The following is a 22,660-nucleotide window of genomic DNA, read 5'->3' on the forward strand; positions in this document are numbered from 1 at the left end:
CAGTCCTTCTGAGTTTTGTCTTTCTGCCTGTCCTATCTGGGGCTGGGTGATATTTCCATTCTTTCATTTGCAGTGGGTTAGAACTTCCAGGACTCAAAAGAGACAAAGGCCATTTAAAAGGTTTTGCCACACCCCCTCTTCTCTCCCCAAAGGCAGTGACCCCTAAAGTTCAGACGTCAGCTGCACTGTGTCAGCTGAGCTTGCTAATAACACGAAGGTGCCAAAGGACAGAGGTCCCTTTAGGACATTTCAGAGCTCCCAGACAAACTGCTCCTGCTTCTGCCCTTGGGAAAACACGGTTCATCAGAGCTCAGCTCAAAAATCATTTCTGGGTGAAGCCTCCCCCGATCCTGCCCTTTCCACCCTGCATTGGGTAGACTTAGTCCCGCCTTCCGGAGTTCCTGCCGTCTGGAGTCAGCATTTTAACGCCTTTTGAAATGTCACTGCAGTAAGTGGGGTGCACATCGTTCTCCCTCACAGGACCATAAACTTTTCGGGGAATGGTCTGAGCTTTGATCATCCCTGGGTCCCCGTCAGGGTGCCTCGCTTAGTAGGCACAGCCCTAAGATGATTCCCCCAATAAATGAATGAGTTTCTTGTAGCTGGAGGGCAGAGGCAGAAGGATGACATAGCTGGAAGTTCTCTGCGGCGGTAGCAAAAGCTTCGCGTGAAGTCGTGCAGAGATCAAGAATGGGGAATTAGGTCAGTGTTTGTCACACCGCAGAAAGGCTACGACCAGAGGTGTCCACAGGCTCCTCCTTCTCTGCAAGTACAAAGAGTGACGTGAGCACGAGCTCCTGCCTCAGTACTGGCTCTTCCGGAGTGGCATGGGAGAAGGAACATGGTGTTTTGTTCAGTTGGCATGTGTGTGTTGGGGAGTGAGTAGGAGAAGGGGCTCCTGTTACATATTCTACCAGTTGCACATTCTCCCAGACCGTCTGGTTCCTTAGCAGCAGAATGGAGATCAGAAGATCTGCCCCCGGGGGTTGTTGTGACCCTTAAGTGGGTGGGGCCATGGAGGATCCCAGCACACAGTTGGTGCACAGCGCTTGTTCTTGCCCACATCACACATTTGGGCTGGGAAGAACAATCCTTTGATTACCAATGCTTCCACAATATCCTTCTTGAATGAGGGCAGTAATAGCTTCAATTTATCAAGCAGCCACTGATTCCAGGCACTTGAACTAGTTCTTTGTATGCATTATAATCATTACTTAAAACAATTTGACAAGGAAAATCATACTGACTTTATTTTGCTGAGGCTCAGAGACGTTAACAGATTTTCTCAAGGACATTCTGAGCTTAAATCTGTCTCTATACAACATTACAGCAATTCAGTTCTGCCTGGTACACTGTGGACCGCCTCTGTTCTCTTCTGCTTGGAAACACCGGAAAGCTAAAGCCTATTTCTCAGCAGCTCCAGTTCTGAGTGAGAACTGTCTTCCAGCATGAGAAGTGCCTGTGTGACATTCAAGAGGCACCACTAGCTTGCCCTCTGGATCGCCGCTCAGAGGGGCCAATGGTCCAGCGGCAGCCCCTCACTTCTGTTCCCCTGGTCTGTCCAATGACGTTGTAAGCACCTTTTTCCTTGTGTGAAATATTTTTGCGTTCCAAATACCTGGAGTACTTTCTGTTCCTGCACTGGGTCCCGACACAATCGTGGAGCAGAGATAGATTGGAACTCCTGAGTAATGAGCTCCAAGACTATGATTATGCCCATAATCATAGCATCATTTGCATATAGTTACTCTCCTTAAATCATCCTACCTCCACTTTTTACCCTTAACATAATAGATTTTTAAAAATAGATAACAGATTATGTCTGGTTCTTTCCCTCTCTGAAATGTGTCATTGGATTTGTAAGAGTAAACGGAGCATGCCACCAATCATGAGGCGTAACCCTCACACTGAGAACACAGCGTCTTGCTCCGTAATGGGGAGTGTGTATTGCAGGTGAATGTCAGCTCTAGGTTGTAAATGAGACCTTGAATATAACCGCAGCTCATTGGCTTGCGTCTTGTATCCTAATAGATTAATCAAATAATCTAGTGATTATGATTGTGAATGACATAAGACAGAACATGACAGCTTGCATTGCAGGACTTGTCTCAGGCTAGGAAAAGAGTGATGGGAAAAGTAATACTTAAAGATATTATAGTTAGATTTATAGAATAGTCATGTTCATGAACGTGGTCTATCCCTGTACATAATCTGGAGGCATGATCATGTTACAAAACAACAATGTATTTTGATGGTCGCATTCTACCCTTCACCCCTCCCCACCCCAGCTCTGACACAGCAGAGCATCACGTGGTTATCTGTTCACTTATTTCTCTTGGCTGGAATTTTAGAGGAAGAAAACACAGTGCATGGGGACAGTCTCTCCAGAAAAGCAGCCAGGTAGAATAGGAAACAACTCCCAAGGGTTCGGCCCCATGAGTGGCCCGGGGACCAGGAGGCTAGCGGAAGAGAGAAGGGGGGTTCAGAGACTGTGCTGTGGAGGTGGGGATGAGAGAGGTGGCCAGAGGCCAGCGTGACCGGGTCTGGTTGGTTTACATGAGGAGAGCGTTGTGTTTGGAGGGAAGGGCTGCTGAGGAGGATAAGACAGTCCCCCATATTTAGGGGTTTAGGGAACAGAAGAGGACAGACAATTAGTAAGAATTGTGGTAAACTATGCACATGAGAGACACTAAGTATTATTTGCATCGGTTTTTTTAAAACTATAATGCTTTTTGACTGGACATCATGAGTAATGGCTTTATAAGGGTTACAAGTGAAAACAGCTTTTAAATGAGGATTTTTACATTTTTTTCAAGTATTAGAAAAAAAGAGGAAAAGAGAAAAGAAGCGAAGGAAACATTCACAACATGGTATCTGAATACCTCTTTGGTTCTAGTCTGGGTACTGGATGCCAAAAAAATTAATGGCCAATGTAATAGTCCTTTGCTCCAATAGCACATGAATGGTAGAGACAAATATATTTGTAGAGGAAACTTCTGGGCAGAAGTATGATATGAGAAGCGTCCACAATGTGCTTGGAAGCTGTAGAGATGACAGCATCTATGCCATCATGCATGCAGTTGAGGAAGGCACCTGTGCGAGTGTGTGACAGGAGGTGGGCAAGGGCATCACCCCACCCGCACTTGGGGATTAACAAGAGGAACAGTTTGACTACGATGCAGTAATAATTATATCAATGCTAGATGCATAAACAACAACGTTTATTGATTGCCTACCATGTACACATTGTACTGAATGTTGCTGGCAGAGCGTCACCTCACTTCATCCTTATGTGGATCCTATATGCATAAGGACGTACACAGTTAGGCACCATGATTATCCTTACCTTATAGAAGAAGAAACTGAGTTTTAGTTGGAGTAAGTGACTTGCTTACTTGTGCCACCCAGCTGCCGAGTTCCAGGGTTGAGATAGAAGCATTGATTCCAAATCTCCTGCCCTTACGCTCCTGTCACTTGGGAAAGCAGGAGCGGACTTACGGGGAAGGCGGGCTAGGGCCCAGGGGACCAGACTGCCAGGGCAGGAATTATCACCTTATTTGCTAGGCAATGATGAGGTTTAAGCATTGCTCTGATTTTGAGAGTTAGCAAAATTTGTGCTTTGGGAGAGGAGTCGGGGGTCAGTACACAGGCTACATGAAGAGGAGATGGGGACTGTTGGGAGGCATGTAAGGTCCTGGTCAGGGGAAATGGGGTGACAGCTGTGGGGTCAGAAGAGATGGATGTTACAGTGTCATTTATTTAGGCAGAGAGTTATGTATGTGCATGTGTGTGTATGTGCACATGTGTGTATATGTAGGTAAACACAAAAATATCAAATTTTAAACTACATCCCAAGGGCACTTAGTTAACAGTTAATATGCACTGATTATGCATGTGCTCTAAACAACAGCCTGTGTCACTGCGGAGGCTACTGTGAGTCTTCTGCTGTATTTAGCTCCCATTATAATCAGGTGGTCTGTTAAATAACAAAATGAATATTACTTAAAGGTGGATGGATTTTCATTGATGAAATTAATGGTGTTTAAGATATGTAGACCCATGCCAAGAATGCATAAAAACTCTTTAAACTCATTAAGACTCTAACCCAATAGAAAAATGGTCAAAAGATAAAAACACACTTCGTAGCCAATAAATTCTTATTTTGTGATCATGATAATGCAAATCAAGACCATACTGAGATAGCACTTAATACTATTTGGTTGGCAGTGGTTAAAATTTTGACCATGCTGAGGGTTGGAGAGATGCGTGTCACAGAGGAGCGCCTTTGCACAGCTGGCTGGAGGGTCCCTGGCAGTGGCCGTGGTGGGAGGCAGTTGGGCTTGTTCTCCCATCCATCTTCCCTGTTGACCCAGGGATTCCACAACTCAGTTTATACTCAAGAGATTTGTGCAATAATGTTTGTAGCAGATTGTTCATAAGAGGAAAAACAAATGCTGGAAAAAATCTAAATGCCCATCACTTAGAAAGCGGATGAATAAATAGATACAAAATAGTCCAACCACAGCCCCATGCAATGATATGAATGTATATTTACAAGGGATTATAGGTGAAAAAGTTCAAAGACTACATCCAACATACTCTCCTCAAGCTAAAAATAACAAGCATATATGTATTTTTTTTTCTTTGAGAAGCACATCTAGATGCAGTACAAGTTTGTGAGCAGGCAAGCATGGGAATGTTGGGTACAGACTGCGGTCACTCTGGCAAAGGTGAGCTTTGGAATGGAAGCACCACGGGCATCTCAGGACAGCTGTTGTCAGCTTAGCCTTTGTTATTTTTTTAAAGCTGGTGAGTTCACTGGTGCTTAACATATAATTGAAAATATAAGTTAAACAAATGGGTGGAGAAACACATGTGGACTGGTTAGGTGAATCATACAGTCACTCCCGCCCATGTGTGAACAAGGTAGAAAAATCCAGTGAGCCTCATCGCCGGCATCTTTGGATAGACCCAAACCTGTGTGTTTTTAGCTGATGGCTGTGAGGATTTTTGTCATCTGGCCTGAACTACAAAGTCAGCTGAATGGAACTGTAGAACATTGTCACGTCAGCATTGAGTGAATATTTCACACAAAATACTCAGAGCATTGGCAAGCACAGGGCACTGGACTTCACCAGTCCAGCAGAACAGGTTGTTGGCTGAGTTTTTTCGTACTTACTGATGAATATATGTGTGTCAGAATTCGGCTGAGACTTGTTTTCATTATGCAACACCATCTGAGGTTGCAGGGAAAAACCCAGAGGCCTCCCCTGACGCCAGCTCCTGGCACTTCAGATATTTCCCAAAAAGTGCCTCATTATCGTGAATGTGACCAACATGGCTTCGGGTGGGTTGCAGCAATAGGTTTGATATCAGAGTTAATGTCTGGAGATGATCATTGATTGGAAGGGACAAGTGACAGTGTGAAAGGTTTCAGAGATTCTGCTGAAGTGTGGGTCCCCATGGCAGGACATTCCTTTGACCAGAAGAGAAGTCTGGAGACAGAACCAGCTTAAGGAGCAACAATAAGGCGGCTTTTATATTTGCCGAGTTTGAGTTGCCAGGAAAAGTATGGAATTAAAGCAAATGAGGGTCTGGAAATCCAGGGCTGAAGTGGAGGAAGAGGAAGGGCACGGCAAACACAGTTTTCTTTCTTGGGTCAGTCGCACAGACATGACAGGAGCAGCTTTAGACGTAGCGCAGACTGCCTTGAAGAGATGAGAGGAAAAAAAGCCAGTGTAGAAAAGTAGGGTTCTGCTGCACTGGGGTGCTTGGCAAAGCAAAAGGAAAACAGAGAGCAGAAGTGGTCTGGGAGTGAGAGGTGATCCGACGCCGTAGCAGCTCAGAAAGAAAACAGGTGAACCAAGCAGCAGCGACTGGGGAGCTACAGGGAGGGTGGCCCGTTGTGGAGTGTCTGGGGGCTCACAGGTGAGGTGCCCAAGGAAGGGGCAGCAGTGTGGGGGATCATGGCGGGCTGACAGGGGGGCTGTTCCTAGACCATTGGGCAAACCTGGCTACAATTTTCAGAGCCCAGTGAAAAATACAAATGCAGGGTCCCATGTTCTAGAATTAGTAAGAATTTCAAGATGGTGACAGCAGAGCGTTAAACCAAGCTCATGCCCTCCTAGGTGTGGGACCCCACGTGACGGGAGGGAGGGCATCGCCCTATAGCTGGCCCTGCTCACAGGCGACGGCCAACCAGGATATGCAGAAAACCCCAGGCTTTGGGGAATGGATGTTAATAACTAGGCTAGAAAGGAGGAAATGAAGATGGTAGGTCAGAGGAAAATCTAGGCAATAAAAATTGTCTTTTTGTTTTTTGAGATAGTGCTTTGGGAATGTTTTTCTGGGGAAGAATGCTGCCAGCGGCAGGAACTTGAAAATGCTGGAGAAAGATCCATATTCTCTCCCGATCTAGAACATAGTATGCAAACCAGGTGCTTGCTTTTCGGGAAATTTATTAGGACACTGGAGAGGCCCAAAGGTCAGGTGGATTGAAGTGGCCTGACAGTTGCAGAAAGGCCAATGGGTCTTTGATCTGGATGTTCAGGAAATGTGCTCCAGGTCCATAATGTTATGAGAGAATGAACTTGAACATCAATGAATTTATCACATCCTGGGCATTAACAACCAGAAAATCTATCTTCAAACAAAAAGTAAACAGGTTTAATAAAACTGAAGGTCGTAACTCTTCACACAGTGGCTAGAAAACTTAGGAAAGCACACACCCAGTGGCTGAGTCAGTCCCACAGCAAATAGCCTCAATTAATATGCTTCTTTGAACTGCTTCAGTGGTATGTTTAATGTTTTCCTCCTTAATGTTATATTCAGTCTTGTAAGTTATCAAAGCTGTACAAGTAGGCAAAGTAGATCAGGTTAATTTGTGGGTCGCTTATGTACAATGGGTTGTACCCATAGCTTGGGATCACATTCTAATTTTTGAGGCTCACATCAAGTCCCCCATCATGGGTCTTTGGGGTTTAATATCAGAGAGAGAACACTGAAGACAATGAGTGCAGAACTGATCCAGCCAGTCTGCAGGGATTCAGAGCCAGGGAGACCACACAGTTGAGTTTTCACTCCCCGCCTCCTTGCAAATGACGCGCAAGGCCTGGGCCTTTGTTTGCTCATCTTCAAGATGAGGTCAGAATAACCACTTCTCCGGACAGTGGGAAGGTGAAGACAGTCTACAAAATTGAAAAATCACCTAGCATATTGCCCATACTCAATAAATGTCAGTTCTCCCTCCTCATGAATTGTGAGAAGAGACGTAGATATTGGATGACAAAGGAAATGGAGAGACTGGAGGAAAATCATCAGGGAAAGAAGAATCTCATGTACCCACACGTGTGCACACACATATACCCACATGTGCAAACAGGGGCACACATATGTACACAATGCACACAAGGGGCACATATGTACATACACAATACATGTACACACAGGGACAGACAGGCAGAGGACAGCAGAGAAGCTCAAGCAAACAAGCAGGTGAAATGTGGAAATGACACAACTTACACACCCACCCCCGTGGCCTTTTCCATCCATGGCCCCTTCTTTTCTTAACGAGTGAATATTGCTATTTTGGGACACATGCTCCAAACCCTTGGAATCTGAGTCATGCCTCTTCTAGCAGACAGGGTAGGAAGTGGGCCTGAGACACGGTCCGTTTCATAAATGGAAAATGTTTGATTTCTCCCATTAGTTGACTGAAAAGATGATGCAAGCCTTCTAAAACATAGCTAAACAATTTTATTGCTATACTATTGAGATTGGTCATATATTTTAAAATAGCCTTTATTGAACCTGAAATTAGTAAAATCTTGTTATATAAAATTTGGGAAATCACTTAATTAAAAGAATAAAATAAAATTAATCTGTAGCCCACCTCCCTAATCTAACCACTGTTAACATCTTGATGTATTTCCTTCTATTTTTTTGCACTTTCATTTGAACATAGTTGAGATTATATTGTGTAACGTGCCCTATTTTGGTCCCTTAACATTATATAGTAAACGTTTTCCCAAATCATTATAAATTTTTAGAAAATTAATACATTAGGTCTGGAAGACATTCCATTGAGTGTGTGTATGGTATAAATTATTTCACCATTCCCCTATAATTGGACATTTGAGAACAACTCATTTTTATTTTATAACAATAGTGAACAAATCATAAACATCAATAAAAGCTATTTAATAGTTTTTGGATTTTTTTTTCTTCATATATTATTCATACAATTGAAATTAGTAGGTCAAAGGGAATTGCTATTTTAAGATGTATTTGTGTGTGTGAGAGAGAGAGAGGGAGAAATCATTTTCTAAAGCAGTACACACAGAATTGTGCATCTCAGGAGCAGGATATCAGCTGGACAGACATCTTTTAGGGCATAGTGTTGTATGATATATGTGCACATTTCTATGCCATGGTTGAGTCTTAGCAAACAATGGCTATATTTTCTGTCCAATGTCATTGGGATTGCATGACTTCTGGATAGCCAAAAATGCCTACAGAATGATAAAGCAAACATTTCCATCCAACAGCAGCTTTAAAGTACGGGGTTGGGATGTACTGAGAGTTGCTGAAACGTACACGAACAAAGATCGGCGTCCTGACTGGAACACAAGAGATGTCTTTTACTGCTGTGATTAGTATTTTATGTTTCTTTTTGTCTGGCGGCTACTTCTATGGTATCATCCTGTAATATCTACTATCTACTAATTTAAGCTGCCACACTCTGTGCCTCCATACATCGTTGCTTGTATTTAGAATCTGTGCTCTCTCTCCAAGTGCCAGGCAATTTCAAACCCTACTAAGCCAGAGACTACGTGTGTGTTTTGTAACCCTGTTGTTATATTAAATACATACATGCACACACACTTTAGGAACCCACCCTGAAAAATATGCCCTTTGCTTAAAAAAAAAAAAATGGGAGAAGACAGTTTACACTGCTGTGTAGCAAAGACCGTATTTTCTTGTATTTGGGAACAAAGACATGTCAAGCTTTATTGAGCACATCACTAACTATATAACTAGCGTTAAACACTCTATTTGCAACTGTTGCTGTGTATTTTGTGTGTGATTATCACTCCTAGATCTGCATCCTATAAAAAGATATTTCTGTTTGCTTAATTATAAAGCTCTTTATGAACAGGCTCATCTGTAAATAGCTTGGTGCAGCTGAAATAGAAATATAATTATAATGAAGGCAGATGTTTGTGAGATACTGGCTCATGCAACTTGTTCAGAATCTACAAAGGGGAAATGCTGTGAGCGTGCGTGTACTGGTGGGGCCAAAGCTGGGGGCAGGGAGTGTTCGCCTCCACGCTTACTTTCGAGTCTCTTGCTTCCTCTCAACCTTGGCTTTCCTAGATCTCTGTCATTTGCAAAAGGAGCGGCTTACCTCATCTTGTTACTGAACGGCAGGGAAAATTGATTTATAGGAGAGTGAGACCAAGCCGGAAAGAATAAAATCACTAAGTTGACTGTAAAGGGAAGGAATCAGTTCTTGTGGTTCTGCCATTTACACGAGTGGGGCTGAGCTTTGACGGTTTGAGATTTGGGATCAAAGTTCCAGTGCAGTTCAGATGGCATTCTTTCAGCAATGGAAAGTTCCTCTTTGTTAATGCAGATTTTCTAGAAGACACACAGTCTGTGGAAAGGAGAAGGTCAAAAAGATGTTGCTGTAACTAGCAGGTTGTTTCGCCCACCTCTGTACTGGCAGGTGGATGTACTGGCAATGATTCTTGTGAACTGACACACAGGACTTGGGCAGACATGGAATGAGGGTCCCATGAGGTTTGAAAATTTAAGAAAATCCAATCAAATGATTATTTCCAGGGAGATAGTCAGTTGTTTTATTTAAAATATTTTGAATGTTAGGTTTCTTTTTTCTTTTCTTCTATTTAAACTTTTTGCTTCAAACGAGATTCGTAGTGAATTCTTTTGTAAATGGACGTGGTCTTAAAATTACTACATTCAGATTTGTCCAGTTTTTCTGAGCCACTGTTGTGTTAAGATCTTTTAAACACTTTAAAAATGTTCCTGCCTAATTTTTTAAGTTGTTAAATCATCCAGTGAACTAAAACACAGGTTCCTCCCCTGAGGTACTCTGTCTGGGGTCACATTCTTTGAGACACCTCTGGGCTGACATTTCAGAATTTGTGTTGGGAGATCACTAGGCAGTAATAACTGTGGTTTTCAAATGTAAATACACATAAATTCTTTTCTACGTGTATATCCTGATGAGATATATGCCCCTGAGATACTGTAAAATGTACTTTTAAAAGTCCAGTTAATTACATTTTAATTCTGAAATCTGATGGGATATTAGGACTCTTATGGTGAATCTGCTTCTTTCCTGAATTCTTTGATAATGTGAACAGTTTCCTCATTTCTTCATTCTCTCTATTCCATATATGTTGTATCTATGTGTATCTATTATGCACATAAATATAAATCACCTGTATATCATCTTCATCTTTTCACTTCTTGCACTGGAACACATGCTATCCACTGAAATTTTTTTACCACATGTGTTTGCAGTCGAAAATCAGGCATTATGAATGTGATCTAATAATATTCCTCAATTATCTACCATCTCAAAGGGATAGTCTCAGTAAGTGAATTTTTTTGGTGCACATACTCTTTCCATTGCCTAAGTTTCAAAACTGTCAATATTTGGCTGGCATTTGCTCTGCCTGGGAGCTGTGGGGGCCCCGTCAGACCAGGTGGTGCTTGGCAGGAAGCTCTCCATGAATCAGCGGCACGAAGCTGCTATCGGAGTCTTGCTGGAACAACAAAGGCTGGTAAAAACCATTATGGATCGAATGCCAACCCTATGCTAGGCTTTGTTACAAGTACATGTATAATTTATACATGAAGTGGGTTTCCTGATTTTCAGTTGAAACATTGAAGGTCAGAGGTATTAAGCACCGTGTAGGTTTATCATGTAAATAATTGTTGTGACGATCACTCTTAGACATAAAAATCAGAATCCCTACTTCGTTAGGATTGTTTCTTTGAATTCTAGGTCTTTTGAAAGATTCTCAGTATTTATTTCCAGACTTTTCTCCCGAAGGAAAGTACATGTGTACCTTTTCCACCATAGGCTGGCCGGCCTTAAAGTGTCATCTCTGATCCTTAGCACATTGATGCATAAATATCATGAACTGAAGGCATTTTGGAGAGATTGAATATATTTTGTGTTATTGATGACAAATGAGCTGTGTCCCAGAAGGAGTAAAATGACTGCACCCTCCCATCTACGTTCCCTGAAAGCTTGGCCCGGGGACCTCCGAGGAGCTATCTGCTTCAAATTTAGAGCCTTTTTTCCTAAACTTCCCTCCTAGTTTAGGGTCATTTGAAATAGCTGAGGCAGATAGACTATGGGTCTTAAATAAGAGTGCCGGCTCTAGACCAGACAGTGAATTATACTCCCAGGCTGGGGATCAGCATCATCTCTGACTTCACAATAAGGCAGGATTACATATTAATAATGCTTACACTTACATCTTCTTCCTATATGGTCCTCCTCTGCCTTCCTTTCCATTTTCTCAATAATTGTGTTTGCTACAGCCTGTCAAGGTGTTAGGCCCTCACCAATGTGGCTGTTCTGATCCTCTGTAAACTCATATTTCTGTAGAGTTCTAGTGGGTTCTGTACAGAGCTGGAGACAAAAGTGCTCTCAGGCTCTGAGTGAGTGTGTACCTCTTGGGGTCCAGGTTCCTCTACTTGCTCAGAAATCCTCCCAAATCTCTCCAGAGCTGCATTCTCCAAATTGCTGGCCTCAGGACCCTTTCACACACTCAAACATTATTCAGAAACCCATAGAACATTTGCTTATTTGGGGTATATCTACTGATAATTTACTATAATAAAAATTAAAAGACATTTTTAAAGTAGAAGAATGCACAAATGCACTTCCCACAGATCCTGTCAGAGCCTGCTGCACCCAGAAGAGAGACCGTTGTCCCTGGCCTGCTTGGGGAAGGGAGCTGCCTTGTGGTGGGGCCAGTGGAGAGCCACGTGGCAGTGACTGCCAGAGGCCCTAAGGCGGAGGCGACCTCAGCCAAAGGCTAACAGCCAACGTGAGAAAGCCTAGAGTCAAAGGAGATGAATTCTTCCAACAGGGAAGAATTCTGAGGGTCCTCAGAGCTAGAGCTTTCTGTCCTTGAACTTCTCACAAGACTGCAGCCCAGACCACACCTGGAGCATAGCCTCGTCAGACCCCACGCAGAGCAAAGGACCTTACTGAGCTGTACCTGAGCTCCTGACCACAGTGACAGTAAGATAATAAATGTGTGTCATTCTAATCCACTGATTTTTTTGGTAATTTGCTGTGCAGCATAGAAAATGAATACATGTGGTGGTGGTTCTGTAAAACCAATAAAAATAATAGATTCCTCCCTATATATAAATAATGTGTGTCTGTTATACAAAATGCCTCATTTGACAGAAGCCCAGTAGAGAGAACTTTCTCACACGGTTTAGGATCAGGGCAGCCCTGGCGTTGCTGCTGAAGCCCTCAGGGTGAAACTCAGGACAGTGCGAAGGGGCTGTTATGGAGGAAGAAGCAATCAGGGAGCTCGGGTCCCACACCTCTGGCTCGGAAGCCAGGGAGCAGGTGGCTGTGACTGCACAGGCCGTCCTGGTGGAGCAGAATGAAGCTCACTCACCGCAGAACAGCCACGAGAAGCTCGGGATCCGTGAGACCCACCGAGCTGAGCCTGCGTTGTCGGTAGACCTCCATCTGTGCTAGGCGATGCCTCCATGATTCGAGCAGGTACAAACACTGATGCTGTTAGTTCTTGCCGTGCTGCCCATTCATCATTTCACCTCATCTTTAAGAACAGAATGGAAGAAGTACCATTGGCCTCATTTGAGAGACAGAGAAGTGGTCACACAGCTAATAGGCAGTGGGCAAGACCTCCTACCCAGAGCCGTCTAATTAAAGCCCCATACTTTGTTCACACCCTCCATGGATAGTTAATAAATTGGTGATTTTAGAGTAAAAGGGAAATGTGAAAATTATCCAGTGAGTTATGCCAATTGTATAGAATATAAATTGAGGCCTCCATTAGGTAGGATGGCGGCTGTTTCTAATTGAGGGTAAAGGAATGACCTGTGGGGTCTGAGGTGCAGGACATTAAATGATGCGTAGCTGCTCTCATTCAGTCTGAAAACTTGAGTTTACATTTTAAAAACTTGTTTTTTTTAATAATTGGGTATTAAATATATTTAATATTACATATATTGTTAATGGTAGGAAATCTTATAAGACAGACTACCTCCCTGCATTTTTAAAATGTAAAATTAATAAGGAATGTGGAAAGGTACGTTTACTTATTTTCAAAAAAAAAAAAAGGTAAACCATCAAAAAAATGAAAATGCAACCTATGGAATGGGAGACAATATTTGCAAATCATATCTGATAAGGGCTTACTATCCAAAATATGTAAAGAACTAATGCAACTCAATAGCAAAGAAAGCAATCTGATTAAAAAATGGGCAGAGTCTCTGAGTAGTTATTTTTCCAAAGAAGACATACAGCTGGTCAACCGTATACAGCAAGGTGCTCAGCGTCACGGGTCATCAGGGGATTGCAAATCAAAACCACACTGACATACCACCTCACGGCTGTCAGCACGACTGTCACCAGAAATCCAAGAAGACAAGAAGGGGCGGTGAGGACGTGGAACCAAGGGAGCCTGTGCACTGACGGTGGGGGTGCGAGCTGGGCAGCCACCAGGGAGAACAGTGTGGAGGGTCCGCAAAACGTTAAACACAGAACTACCATCTGACCCAGCAATCCCAGTTCTGGACGTTTAGCCAAAGGAAACAAAACCACTCTCTTGAAAAGATACCTGTGCCCCCCATGTTCACTGCAGGATTATTTACAACACTCAAGACATGGAAACCATCCAATTTTCCATCAACAGATGAATGATAAATAAAATATTATATATGTGTGTGTGTATATATATATATATACACACACACACACACACACACACACAATTTTTATATATCTATCTCACACATACAATGGAGTATTATTCAACCATATAAAGGAAGGAAATCCTGCCATTTGCAGCAACATGGATGGACTTTGAGGGCATTAGGAAATGTGAAATAAGTTAGACAGAGAAAGACAAATATTGTATGATCTCAGTTACATATGAAGTCTAAGAAAACCAAGCTTGTAGAAAGAGATAAGTGACTAGTGGTTGCCAGAGGCTGGGGATGAGGGGAGCAGAGAAATGGGTGAAGGTCGTCAAAAAGGTACAAAACTTATAGTTAAATAAGTTCTGCAGGTATAATGTACATCATGGTGCCTATAGTTAACAATAGTGTATAGCGTATTTGAAAGTTGCTAAGTAGTAAATCTTAAAATTTTTAATTACAAGAAAAAATGTAGCTATTTATGGGTTTTAACTAGACTTCTTGTGAAGATCATTTCCCTATATATACACACACCATATCATTATGTTGTACACCTGAAACTAACACAATGTTATAAATGAATTGTACTTCAATAAAACTAGGGGGAAAACCACAAATGGTGTGCTGTAAGGATCCCATATTTTCTTAGATTGTTTTAAATATCAGGTGTGTATGCATATATAGCAATGACAACATATCAAAGCACATGGAAACACGTGTAGTTTCCACGCTCTGCCTCTGAACTTTTCTTTCCTTTGGGTGTCTGAAGACACAGCTCAGCAGCTATCTGACAATCAGGAGGCTTTGACGTTCACATCTTATGAACGGAAGGCTCAACTGCAAATCTAGACAACTCCCTACCAAACACAGTCGATAGGCCCCAGCCCTCTCCTGGCAAACAGAAGCAAAAATAGTGTTAATTATCTGAAAAAGGAGCCATCGGCTTTTGTGAGCACATGGGTGCACATCCATTGCACCAGAAAATGCATTGGAAAATAAATACTTTTGGCAGTTATTTTGAAGAGGATGGAAAGTGTCTCACAGTGATATGTTAACCGCATGTCTTCATTTCAGAAGGTAAATATCATGGGTCAAGTTTGGGATAAACCATAGGTGTATTTTCACTAGTCCCAAATATGTCATTAACAGGATCAGTTAATGTGTCTAAATGTCTTTATATATGGAAATGTTGTCTTATGCAGTCACTTATGCAGACATCATTATCTCTAAAATTGGTAATCTCAGAATTAATTTTTATTTTCATCCTTGTAGCCTCTGGGTGCTTTGGCAAAGGGAAATAATTGCCATTAAATTACCTTCAGATGTCCCCAAACTTGACTAAACTGATCATTTTTGCAGTGTGATTCGTGTGTGGAAAAGTGTGTGTCCTTTAGGATGCTGTAAGGATTTTGGCCTTTCTCACACCTCTGCCTCAACCTTTCTTTAAAGAAGGTTGTTAAGATCTTAAAAGTTGTGACCTAAAAACCAGGCATAAACATGAGATGCAGAATCAAGTCTGTGCTGGTAGAATGTCTATGAATGTCTAATTGACCCCTTACAGGCAGGAAGAGTAAGAAAAGAAATCAGGGGAGTTAAGCAGTAAGCAGACTCTTAGGGTGTATGGCTGCCCCTCTTTCGTTACAGTGCAGGAATTTTGCAGGGGCTCTAGTGCCCCAGCTGTACTTGGGAACCTGTTGCCCGGGCCCCCCACCAGGCTTGTGGCATTGCACAGCCTCAGGTTGGAAATTTCACACCCAAAAGTGATGGAGCAGTTACTCTCACCTTTTGTAGTTACAACATGGGGCCTTGTGCAAGGTCCTATCCCCACAGCTCTCACAGTGTCAGTCTAGGAAACAGAGGTGCCACTGTCCTCACATGCCACTCTTTTGTCGTGGAGTTCATCATCCTAGTGGATGAGCAGGTACTGCTGAGTGAACATGGGGATACCTCACAGGTGCTCCAGTCTGCGGGAGGGAGGAGCACGGTGCCCCTCAGTCAGCCCCGTGTGTCCGGGAGCCCCCAGCAATCCTGGGCCTTTGTTGGCTCCCACTGGGGCTGACTCCAGGGTGCCCTTGCCCCTGGAGCACACAGCTTCCTCTGGGGGCTGCAGCAGGGAGTGGGGCGTGGAGAAAAGGAAACAGACCTGACCACTGGGGGCTCAGTAAAACGGAACCTTCTGTCATCATCAACAGTGTGCCAGCACCCATTTCCCTCACCCCAGCGGGGCTCCCTGAGCCCTCTCCAGACCTGTACTGCACCAGCGTATGGCATTATTCTTCTGCCAGACCTCTCCTTAGCAAATTTGAACTTAGTCACCTAAATAAACACTTGTGCATCTGTAAAGTGTGTGTGTATGTGTGTGTGTGTGTGTGTGTGTGTGTGTGTGTGTGTGTGTGTTGGGGGAAAGATAGGTGAAAAGAAATGCACAGAATTGGGGGCTTAGAGGATGAGCTCATCTAGTTGACTGACCGGTAGCACTGGGTGGGTTATATTTTCAGAAACCAAAAATGGAATTTTTAGTTTATACTGCAAAGCACAATTTCTGTTCTTGGCCTCAAATTTCTACAAGTTTTATGATTCTTATTTCTCTCCGTGTAGAAATTCTAGGTTTTCTAGGTTAATTGGAAATTCGTATTGAGGTAGTCAGAAAAATCAACTTCACCATTTGATGACAGATGCCAGACAAACATTCCACATGGAAATAAATGTGAGCCACAGATAGTTCTATTCCCTTATGTTTACAAATTAATTTTTTTCTTTGGAATCTCCTTTCTCTATGGTACTGGCCTGGTCTCAATTATTCATGCTTCATCAAGCCTTAATTTCTGCAGTCTTTTGATATTATCCAGAGTTTCTGATCAACATGATGTGTCGGGCATGGTGAAGCTCACTCCTAACTTGGGTGTTTCCATTCCCAGTTGGTGATCATTTAGAGTGTTGAATTGCAGGAGTGCGCTGGCCAGTTTTCCCATGTGTGTGTGTGTGTGTGTGTGTGTGTGTGTGTGTGTGTGTTTTGCTTTTGCTAAACATTAAGTATAAGTAAAGAAAGTGGCTTTGCAGATTTCATTTGTGGCCTCTAAAAGGCACCTACCATTAATACTTTCTTGCTTCTAACTTGCATCAACAAAGAAAGAGGACAGGTCTAAAACTGGGATTAACTAGGGAGCCCAACTTAAGGAGAGCTGAAGATTTTTAAAGAAATATCACTGAGGAGTGGAGTTGTTACAACTCAGGACTCCCAGTCTCCTTCAGAGATGCAGGTGCCCCTCACAGTCTCCTCCTTCCCCTACAGTCGACATTGAGCAGGTCATTGTGAAATGGCTGTATACATGAGGACATGAGCATGTGCTGGCCATGAGACTCTCAGATCCAAAGCTGTGGTTCTCGTCTGTGACATGACTGGGCCTTTCTTTCTATACCCTGGGTCCCTTGAATGCAGTAAGTTAAACAGAGGGATCAAGAGATGAGTGGATTGAGGGCGTTGCTCTACTCACTGTCATGAGGTGGAGTTGGTGGTGGTGGACAGCGGCTGCTGTGGATTTGCTATGTGGGGATGCTTCATATATGGATCACATCATTTAGATCCTGTGTTGCCCAGGATGGCAGCTGCCAGCCACATGAAGCTATTTAAATTGAAATTAAGAACAATTAGAAACCAGTTCCTCTTCACACCAACCACATTTCAAGCACTCAGTAGTCACATGTGACTTGTGGCTATCAGTTGGGATGGCACAGAGTTAGAACACGACCTCCATCACAAAGTTCTCTTAGCACAGATTTATGTGAATGATGTACTTTAATACTCAGTTTTTCTAAGATCAAACTGATTCTCCATAATTAAATAAACCAACCCATGGTTATACAGTTGATAAATATCTGCCTGTCTTGGATTCACCTGAATGTCAGTTTTTCTAGATATTGAACTATAAGTGAAATCAGGAGGCTAATTGACAGGAGTGGTTTATGTCATTGAACTCCTTATGGCATTTAATGAATTATAAGATGTGCTGGAATTTAAGCTCTTGTAACATTTGAAGTGAGGCCCCTGGGGGTATGTCGACTGAAAAAGTGACACCCCAGTGCCTTAGAAAACTCCAGTCAGAGCATCTTAGAAATGTGCTGGCTCTTCCAGTGCAGCTTTTTCCCATGGAGAATCCCCTGCTTCACATTCATGCTGAGGCAGGTCAGAGGTCAGAGAATCCTAAAACATCCAAACTGGAACCATGCGTTGATGTCATAGATGAGGCAGCTGAGGCTAGGAGGTGCAAGCAACTCAACTACAGTCACACAGCAAATACCAGAGAGTCAGGACTTGAAGCCCCACTTGCCCGTGGCCAATCTGCTGTGCCTCTGCTCTGCCACTGACTGATTTAGATAAATAAAATCTGGTTTGCAGTATAGCCTCATTCATCCAGCCATTCAGACACATCTTTATTAGGCATCTGCCATGTGCTGGGAACTGTGAATGGTGAACAAATTCAGACATAGCTTTGCTCTTATGGAACTTGAGTGTCACAGGAGAGAGAGCCCATAAGTAAATAACAAGCAGTGGATGTGGGCTTGTCACCATGAAAGCATCGTGAAAAGCAGTGTGGAGCTCTGGGGTGCCGCTAACCATGGACTTGATGGAGACAGCGTCCCTGAGGAAATCAGTTGGGGTGGGATGTGAGGGGTGAAGTGGGCGTGAGCCAGCTGAAGAAGAGAAAGGAGGCCGGGAGAAAAGCACAGGGTGCAAGAGGTCATGCATCCCGGGACTGAAGGAGCGGAGGGTGCCCGCAGTGGGAGGGTGAGAGCGCTGTGGGTGAGGCGACACTGGGCAGCTGGGGGCAGGTGCCCAGAGCCTCATAAACACCCTGGCCTTACTGTGAGGACAGTGAGCAGGGAGGGTGGGCAGTAGGCCGCGGGTTTCTGGCAGCGAATGGAGGTGGGGTGTAGAGGCAGGGCAGAAGGGTCTTGTGATGGGGGCAGGCGGGGGCGGGGGTGGGCGTGAAGATGGGTGGAGGTGGCCTGTTTGGAGAGCCCTCTATGAGGGAGCATCAGCAGGGTCGTGTGGGACATTGAGGCTGGAGACTGGGTTAAGGGAAGCTGTCAGTGATCACTTCTATGTCCCTGCTGTGGGCCCAAGGATGCATGTTGGTGTTTCTCTGAGGTGGGGCACTGGAGGGCAACCACGTTTGTAGGGAGACTCACATGACTTTGGAATCTGCTATGTTAAATTGGAGGTACTTGTACAACATCTCACTAGGTTTCTTAAGCAGGCAGTTGGCTCTGTGGTTTCAGAGGCGAGGTCTGAGCCAGAGCTAGGGTGCCCTGAGCCATCTGATTACGTCTGGGGATGAAAGCCAGACACGTGGAGGGGTCGCCTGGGGGAGGACAGGCAGGCAAGGCCGAGAGAGCCAGAACGCAGCCCCAGTGTGCCGTGGCCCAGCCGAGGAGCGCGCCCTCCCGGGGAGGAGAGGCCTACTTCTTCCCGGAAGCCAAGGGGTGGGCTATCCTAAGAGGAGGGGTGGTGACAGTTTTAAGTGCTGCTGGATTAGATGAGCTCAAATCACATGAGGACTGGAAAATGCGGGCTGGATGGAGCCACACTGGAGAACTGGCCTTTGGCAGAGGCCGATTGAATTGGCCGGGCCAGAGGCCAGATGGAAGTGAGCTGTGGAACTCAGGGATCATCTCAGCTGCCCACCTCACTTTGCAGGTGGGGAAACCGAGGTCCAGGTCTGGGGGAGACATACTCGCAGTGTGAGGAAGCACCCAGGCCACCATCCTTCCAAGGGGCAGACACCTGTCTGCAGGTAACGCGACATGAGTGGCAACCTGTCCTCAGGGCCCCTGAAACACCAGACTCCTGCTGGTGTTGAGAGGTGCTGAGAGGGGTCTGAAGGGACACTGGGTGGCTGCTTCTGGGTGTGTTCTGGATGCTCTGGCCCCAACGCGCTGCGAAGAGAGGCTCCAAATCCTGCAGACCCGGGCGAGATAGAAGGAGACGTCGGCCTCGGGACACTGGGTTCTTGCCCTGCTGGCCTCCTGCCTGGTCTGATCCTTCAGTCTTCCACTCTGGGTAAGCAGCTGTGGGCTTCTTTTCCAAGATAGCCAGGGAGTCTCAGGGAGACCCCTTCTCTCCAGTCTTGGGGTGAAGGGACCCCACTGGGTGGAGGGGACGAGCCAGAGTTACTCAGAGAGGGAGGCAGGAGGAAGGATGGGGCTGACACATGGGAAAAAGGGGCTCTCCAGGAAGACGTTTTTGGATGAGCAGGGCCACCCTGTGAAGAAAGCAATGGCCAGAGCAGGGGTGCCAGGGTCCCCGCACCCAGCCCACGGCACGGCACGGCCCCACCTCCTGGGCAGCCCTGAGCCCTGAGCGCCTGCAGTTCCAAACTCTGAGCTCAGGGGCTGACAGAATGAGGGCGAACGCGCTCCTGGCCACACAAAGAGACCTGATTCCCAGTCAGCCTCCAGGGACCAGGCACCTGCCATTAAATCCACCAAGTGCAGTCAGCCCACATAACTTTGTGAGACGTGTCCCATCAGTGGCAGCACGAGCCGTTCTCTGTGGTCGTGAACCTGGCCGCTGCCGCGCAGTGAGATCTGTCCCCAGGACCAATTGGACAGTCGCGCTCTGCTCTTGCGGCCCCGACACCCCGGTCCTTGGCCGGGACTCTCACCGGCCTGGCTCTCTGGATTCCACCCTGTTGCCTCCCCTGGCTGGGGGTTCCTCTGTTCCTCTCAGATGCTGTTTCCACCCTCTCCCAGTCTGCCACGTAGTCTTGCTCTGCGGAGACGGTCTGGGTTTTTTCTGGAACGTTGGAAAAAGCTGTGGAGCAGGGATGTGTTCCCCACTCTCCTCCCCTGCCTGCCTCTCCCGACCTCTAAAATCCACTCGGCAGTCCTCCAGGTGGAAACCCCTGCAGGTCCAGGGCAGCCCTGTCTCTGGCAAGCTGTCATCCTTTTGCTGTGCTCAGCCTGCACAGGGGCCTGGGGCTAGGGGAGCACCAACCGATGCTCGAAGGCCTGCATGTCCGGCTTAATCTGTCCCTGGATGGAACCCAAGCCCCTGCCGGACGACCCAGCCACCTGTGCCCTGAGCAAGCACACTCCGAGGGGAGGGGCCGGGTTCTTGACGGGCACACCTGCGAGCTACCGGCACCTCGGGCTCTTCCAACCTCACGGCGAGTCAGTGAGCTGGCAGTGTTTCCCTGGGCTTGGGGCTACGGTTCTCAGATTTGGCTGCACAATAAAATCACCTGAGCTGCTGCTTCAAGTCCCCAGTGTCCAGGCTACACCAAAGACCCATCAAGTGAGGACCGCTGAGGTCAGTACCAGTGAATTGTAAAGCTTTCCACAGACTCTGGCCACGGCCAAGCTTGAGAACCACTGGCTTAAGGAGAACAAGGCTCATGTAGAATGAGTAATTGTCCACAGTTTCTTTTTCTCTCTCCTCACCTTCCCTTCTCAGCTCTCCATCTCTTTCCTCTTCTCTTGTCATCGTCCTTCCCTTATTTCCTTTCTTCTATGAGTCTCATTGATTTAGAAATTATTCCCATTTGGCTACTCATTTCATGAAAGTTGAAAAAAGGGTGCTATCGACTGCCTGTTATGCAAACAGGGAATGTATTAGGCTTTGGATGTTCAGTGATTTAAAGAACAAAGTACCAAAAAGACCCACAGGCACTTGTGCTTTACAGGCCTTGTAGTCCGCAGGACAGGCATCCAGCAGGTGAACACGAAACAAATGTGCTAAGTTGTGATTCAGTCAGTGAACAGAAAGAACGCTGCTCTAGGCTGAAGGCTCATGTCCCCCAACATTCATGGTCCCTCCCGACCCCAGTGTGACAGATTCAGGAGGTGGGGCCTTCGGGAGGTGCTTAGGGCCTGAGGGTGGGGCCCCCGGGAATGGGATTAGTGCCCTCACAAAAGGTACCCCAGAGAGCTCCGATCTCTGTCATATGAGCAGTCAAGGGCCTTTTTGTCTTGAGAAGAAGGGGGCACTCACCAGCCCCCGAGTCCGCTGCCACCTTGATCTTATTAGGCTTCTGACCTCCAGAACTTTGAGTGTAATGGGGTGACAAAGATAAATTACGTCTGTGTGAGAATGTGCTGTAATTAGAAATAAAAGATCTAAAGGGCATTCAGCTAACTAGTATAACTGGAACTTTTTACTATTAAACATGAATTTTATAAATGCCTTGTCCAATAACTTTATTTGCTGTTAGACTTTAATAGCTTCTTCATGTTTTTCTTGCCTCTGATAATGAATTTTAAATGACGAAAAATTGTCCAATGGTTTAATTTAAAATTAAACTAGATATTGAAATAAATTTGATACTTATTAATAAAGATATGTCTGCTGTTTAAGCCACCCAGTCTATGGTGTTCAGTTAGAGCAGCATGAATGGACTAAGACAGACACTTAGAGAATAGAAGAAGGCATCTACTTGAATTGGACAGTCATGAAAACCCTTTCCGGGAAGGTAGCATTTAAGTTGAGGCCTGGAAATGAGAAAGGAACCAGTCAGATGTAGAATGAGAATAACCCTCTCGAGAGAAGAACGCAGCTCTGGGCTGGGAAAGACGTCAGGACATTTGAGGGATTGCAGGACCATGAGCAGTCTTGGCAAAGGTTGGTGTGAGATGAGGCTGGAGAAGTACCAAGGGCCAGTCATGCAAAATTTTAAGGAAGAGAGTGGCATCATTAATTTATGTTCTTCAAAGA

Source organism: Manis pentadactyla, chromosome 2 (genome assembly GCF_030020395.1).
Source record: "Manis pentadactyla isolate mManPen7 chromosome 2, mManPen7.hap1, whole genome shotgun sequence".
Classification (NCBI taxonomy): Eukaryota; Metazoa; Chordata; class Mammalia; order Pholidota; family Manidae; genus Manis; species Manis pentadactyla.